Source organism: Pleurodeles waltl, chromosome 1_1 (assembly GCF_031143425.1).
Source record: "Pleurodeles waltl isolate 20211129_DDA chromosome 1_1, aPleWal1.hap1.20221129, whole genome shotgun sequence".
NCBI lineage: Eukaryota > Metazoa > Chordata > Amphibia > Caudata > Salamandridae > Pleurodeles > Pleurodeles waltl.
The window spans coordinates 458940783-458947375 of record NC_090436.1 but is presented as its reverse complement, the minus strand read 5'-3'; positions in this window follow the sequence as shown (position 1 = coordinate 458947375).

Here is a 6593-nt window from a genome sequence, read left to right as displayed (position 1 = left end):
GGGACTTGAGGGTCCCTTTACCACCGGACAAGACATTGGGTCCTAGCACAGTGCTGTCATTCTTGCTGATCGAAATTGATTCAGTGGCCATGGAAGGGCATTTACCCTCAGACAGGAAACACAAGATACTGCTGCTGCTGAAGGACAAGCTGGATATAGAGAACGTGCAGGTGCTCCTGGGCCATGTGAATTTTGCTTGCAGGGTGGTCAGAGCAGGAAGGATGTTTTGTAGGAGATTGGGCCTGTTGTTGAATTTATCTTTACCTCATTATCAAGTGTGCTTGTCTGCAGGAGTGAAGAAAGATTTGCACATGTGGTGTTTCTTTCTGGATTCTTTCAATGGTATTTTATGACTCAGTCTTGTCGAAACTCAGTGGACATTCGAATACTTTCAGATGCAGCAGGAGGTATGGGTTTTGATCCGTATTGGCAGGGGCATTGGTGTGTGGAAGGATGGCTAATGAATTGAAGAATGTGGATGTTTTTGGAGTCCCCCTAAGTGGTGGCCATTTCATTGTGGGGTGCAGAGTTGGCCCATCAGAAAGTTCTGATCAGGATCGATAACATAGCAACGGTGTAGATAGTGAAGAGGCAGTCTGCCAGGGATGCTCAGGTGTTGACGTTTCATGGGTTTTTGTGCTGGCTTATTTGAAGCATGACATTTTGTTTAAAGCAAGGCATTTATCTGAAGTGGACATTGCGGATGCTTTGTTTTAGGTATGCCCGTGGTCAAAGTAGGAACCACAACCCTAGGCAAGATAAGCTAGATACTCACTAAAAGTTAACCTGTGCTCACCCTCTGGTAGCTCGGCACAGAGCAGTCAGGCTTAACATAGAGTTAATGTATAATGTATTTCAAACAGTAAAACAGTGAAAACACCACACAAAAAGACAAAATTACACAAAAAGGCACCACAATACAATAGAGCTTAACTTTTTGAGTGTAACAAGACAAAAATGACAAACATCCAATAGGTAGAAGTTGAAATATGATTTTTTTTTAATTAAAATGCAATACAGTGCTGAGAAGCGTAAAGCACCAGCCAGGGATATCTGGTTGTGCTAGCCTGTGGTAAATTAAAAAGTTCAGGCCGACTGTGAAACTGTGATGGGGCACAGATTTGAATCAGTCCCGGGTAAGTGACTCTAAAGTTTTACCATCTCAAAGTTGAACTAAGAGTCCCATTCATGGGGAAGAATTTACCTTGAGCAAGGAGAGCATCTTTGGCAGTGGCCCGCAGGCACAAAGATTTGCTGGGCTTCACGGAAGGCAGACTGGAGCCTAGTGGTCGCAAGCGGCAATGCTTGCTGTGTATAAAGACAAACTTGCAGATGTTTGCGCTGATTCTTTGTGCAAGCAGCCCAGTTCCGGTGTGAGCAGGCCCGTTTGCAGTTGCAAAGAGCCCAAAAGCTGGATTTCAAGAGCCACAAAACCACTTTTAAGGTCCCAGGACTGGAGGGGTGCCTCTCGAGGGTCAAGAGCTGGCTGAAGATGGGTCAGGGAGTTGTAGTAGGTGAGTTGGAAATCTTTGTGTCCCTGAGACTTCAAAAAACAGGAGGCAAGACAGCAAGCCCTTGGAATCACTTTGGTTCTGGGAAGGAGAGATGAAGGTCCAGTCCTTCTCACTCTCAGGCAGGAGGGCAACAGGCAGCAGGTTAGCTCAGCACAGTAGGAATTCAGTAACGTAGCAGCTCAGCAGAGTGCCTGTCCTTGTAACAGCACAGCAGTCCTTCTTCCTGGCAGAGTTTCCACGAGTCCTGAAGTGTACTGAGTTGATGGTGTTAGAGGTCCAGTACTTATACTCAGATATGATTATGAAGTAGGGAAGACTTCAAAGAAGGGACTTTGAAGTAGACAGAGGCCCTCCCTTCCTGTCCTGGCTCCAGACTCATTACAGGAGGGTATGCAGCTCTTTGTGTCTTGCATGACACTGCCCTTTTGAGGTATAAGTATCAGCCCCTCCCACCTATTCTGCCCAGGATGGCCCATCAGTCACACCTAAGCTCAATTTGTGTGTGGCTGTCTAGAGGGAATGCACAAGCCCAGGTGTCACCACACCCCAAACGTGTATTGAGACAGGCAGTAGGCACCAAATGGCTAAAATAAGAATTTGCCAACTTTCTAAAAGCTGCATTTTCAGATCTGAAATAAAAAATCAGACTTCCCAATAAAGTGTGATTTTAAATTGTGAGTTCAGAGACACCAAACTTGACAAACTTATCTCTTCAAGATTGGGAATTGCACCTATGAAATGAAATAAGGCAATCCCAATGTCATCCTAAGGGAGTGATAGGCCTTGCAGTAGTGAAAAATGCATTTGGGAGTTTTCTCTACCAAGGTATGTAAATGGTAAAAGTACCTGTGGTCTTTTTTCAAATACATTGCACCCTGCCATGTGGGTCATATTTGGCCTACCATAGGAGTGGCTTATATGTTAAAAAAAGGAAGATTTAGGGCTGGCAAGAGGTTCAACTTTGCAGGTCGACATGGCATAAAAGTCATTTAGGAGTCACCAGTGCCCCTTTTGACCCCTGGCACTGCCTTTGCACCCCACTCTCGCAAAATCAGTGCAAGGAATACAGGTGCTGCTTGTTCTTATTGACATCTCCTTTTTTCCTGTCTGTTTTTGTATTATACTAATAGTGAATATCATCACATTGTTCACTATTAGTGTAATAAAAATGGAGTACAATTAGCTGGAATATGACATTCCCTTGCAACTGAGGTAAGTAAAAATTGCTTTCAAATGTATATTGTATGCATGCTTGCAGGCGAGAATGTGTTTAAGTGAGAGAGGGTGTTTACATGTGCCAATGTGTGTGAATATGTGTGTGTCACTGAAAGTTATGGTCAAAGGGCATATGAGGTCACTCCTGCTACACCTGGCATTTTGGTGAATTGAATTCCATGTAACATGGCAGTTTAAAACTGCACAGACAGGCTATATAATGTCAGGCCTGGGATATGGTTCAGAGGCTACAATTAGTGATGCAGGCCCACTAGTAACATTTAATTTACAGGACCTGGGCACATGTAGTGCACTTTACTAGAGATGTATATGTAATTTAAATACGTCAATTGGGATGAGCCAATGTTACCATGTTTTAGGGGAGAGAGCACAAGCACTTCAGCACTGGTTAGCATTGGTAATGGGGATATGTCCTGAACATCGCGTTGGGAGCAACGCGGACATTTCCCATGCAAGGCTAACCACGATTGCTGGAACAACGCGTGGCTTTTTCTCTGCCTTAACCAGGCATGTGCTGAACTCCACATATGCATGGTTAAGGCAGAGTGGATCGGAAGAGGATGCGGTCAGGTAAGTGGGGTTGGGGCACAGAGTTGCAGGGTAGTTTTTAGGGGTGGGGAGGATAAAGGACTTGGGTTGTGGGTTTGGGCTATTTTTTTTAGGGGTGGGGTGGAGGGGTGTTTTTTTTTTTTAAGGGTAGGGCTTAGGGTGAGGGGTCATGCAGGGTTGAGGTAGTTTTCAGGGGTATGGGTAGATAAAGGGTTTGGGGTGGGGGGTTTGGTCTATTTTTTTTTTTAGGGGCAGGGTGGTGGAATGTTTGGAGTTTTTTTACGGTGGGTCAGGAGAGGGCGTGGTCAGGTAAGTGGGGTGGGCAGGGTTGGGGGATAGTTTTTAGGGGTGGGGTGGATTGAGGGCTTGGGCTATTTTTTTTTAGGGAAGTGGTGGGGGTCAGGGTAATTTTATTTTTAGCGCAGGTGGGGGGTTGGTTGCTTTTAGGGCAGGTGGGGGATCAGGGGAAGGTTTTAGGGCTCAGGGTGGGTGGGGGTTGTCGGGGTGGTTTTGTTTTTAGGGGCGGGGTGGGTAAATTTGTTTTTATGGGGCGGTGTCAGGATAGAGGGGTAGTTTTGTTTTTAGGGCTGGTGGGGGGTCGGTTGTTTATTCAGCGGGTGGGGGGTTGGGGAAGGTTTTAGGGCTCAGGGTAGTTAAGTTTTTAGGGATGAGGTTGTCGGGGAGTTTTGTTTTTAAGGGTGGGGTGAGGGGTTGGCATAGTTTTGTTTTTAGGGCGGGTGGGGGGGTGGGCTAGTTTAGTGTTTAGGGAGTGTGGGGGGACGGGGTTGTTTTGTTTTTAGGGGAGGGATTGGGGGTCAGGTAGTTTTGTGTTTAGGGTGGGTGGGGGGTCCGGGTAGTTTAAGTATTAGGGGTGGGGTACTTTTGGGCCTTAGGGTGGGTGTGGGGTCAGGATAGTTTTGTTTTTAGGGGCGGGAGTGAGTGGATCAGGGTAGTTTTGTTTTTAGGGCAGGTAGGGGGTCAGGGTAGTTTAAGTATTAGGGTGTGGTACTTTTGGGCCTTAGGGCAGGTGAGGGGGTGGCATGATAGAACCATGCACGCCGTTCCCACACATGCCTTTACTAGGCATGCTTTTATAACAAAAAATCGTTCTAAAGGAATGCATGGTAAAGGCATGCGTGGAAATAATGTGGTCATTGTTCTGACTGTATTGTTAAGGCATGCGTGGTTCCTGCTTGCGTTGTTCCATAATACATTCTTGATAACGTGCACAGAGTTTTAAATCTCTCAAAAATGAGGTCAGAAGATTGAGGTATGCAGACAAAAAGTTGGGAAGAAGACCACCCTAAGGCTATCAGGTCTAAGATTTGTCCCCCGAGCTTGGGAGTTCTCTTCACTAAGGTGGATATACCTGGAGAGGTCATTAGCATTGGCATGGTCCCACCCCAGATGGTGGTCCACCATAAAGTCCATTCCCTACATGAATATGGACCACCTCAACAGTTTGGGATTTTCACTCCTCATTGGCATGTGCCATCTGAGGGGGATATGGTCTGTCTGAACCATGAAGTGAGTCCCAAACAGGTATGGTCTCAACTTATCAGTGTCCAGGCCACAGCAAAAGCTTCTCTTTCAATGGCACTCCATCTCTATTAATGAAGAATACTGTTTGATCTAGGCCCTCATCATTTAGCTGTGATAACAGTGTCCCTATGCCATGCTCAGAAGCATCTGTTTGCACAATGATTTGCCTGAAGACGTAAGGTGCCTTGAGTACAGGTGCTGTGCACATGACTTCTTTTAGTGTGCCAAGGCCTTTTTGACAAACCCCTGTCCAGATCAGCAATCTGGGCTTCTTCTTTGAAGTCAGCTCAATAAAGGGGGCAACAATGGCGCCATAACCCTTAACAAATCTTCCATAGTAGCCTGTGAGGCCTAGGAAGTCTCTCTCTTCTGTTTGGGTTTTAGGTGGTTGCCAGGCCATGACGGTTTCAGTCTTAGGCTGGAGAGGCTGCACCTTGTTCCCACCTACCAGATGTCCCAAATACACCACAGAACCCTGCCAAATCTGGAACTTACTGGTCTTGATGGTGAGGCCTTCCTGTTGCAGGGTCCGAACCACCTCATGGAGGTGGTGGAGGTGCACCTCACAGCTGGAACTATAGACAGCAATGTCATGTAAGTAGGCAGCACAAAAGGCCTCCTTTTCAGCCAGGACCCTGTTAACCATCCATTGGAATGTAGCAGGAGCATTTTTTAATCAAACGGGCATCACCCAAAAATGGAAGCAGCCCTCTGAGGTTGAAAATGCTGACCTCTCTTTAGCTCCCTCAGTCAAGGCAATCTGCTAGTACCCTGATGTCAAATCAAAGGAACTGGGGACTGTGGCAGTACCAGCCTGTCAATGAACTCATCAGCTTGAGGGATGGGGTGCACATCAGTCCTGGTGACTCAGTTGAGTCCTTTGTAGTCCACTTAGAACTGGAGTTCTGGTGTGGTGCCTGATTGGGGCAGCCTTTGGTAACAATACGACAGGTCTAGACCAGGGACTGTTGAAGGGCTCAATCACCCCTAAGGCCAGCATCTTGGCCAGAACGTTAACAGTTTTATTGCTGCTGCCATTGGCGAGCCAGGTTGATCAAGCTCACACCTCTACGAGGCAGGAAGATAAAGGTTACACTACAGGAAGTTAAGATTGTAAGATGTTAATAAATGCAGTGATAGGCTGCAGGAGAACTTAAAAGTTGTAAATTGCAGAAATGCAGTATAGTAGAAAGTAACTAGTTGCTGGGCTAGGTTATGTGGTGCTGGAGCATTTGGGGGTTGGGGAAGGACAACAGATAGTTGACATTTTATATAGTGAGGCTTTAGTTCTGTAAGGCAGTATGCCCAGGAAAATTTTGTGATGTGTACCTGTTTCAATAAAGCGGCCTTTTCGCACAAAACTATGTTGTCAGCGGTCTGTGCTGCGCCCCTCTCACTGAAAATGAAGACTGCACTGAAGAACCACTGTTCCAGGCCTGTCAAATCATCCCTCTTGATTGGATGCTTTGGTGAAGCTGAAAACAGGTAATTGACTGTTGTCAGGTTTTGATGAATCAGTGTATGGCTCAAAGCAAAACAGGCAGCATAAGTGTCAATGGAAGCCTACTATTAATCAGAAGTTTTTTAATCGGTTTGTCGGGTGTGTTTTTACAACACCAAATAACAGCAGCTCAAACTTTAAGGCAAATGTGGTTGTTCAGCATGTTTTAATGTGCAGGAGTTTCATGAATGTGGCCATTACACTTATTGATTCTATTTGATTTATGCCAATGAAATTGTTTTACTCAGGGA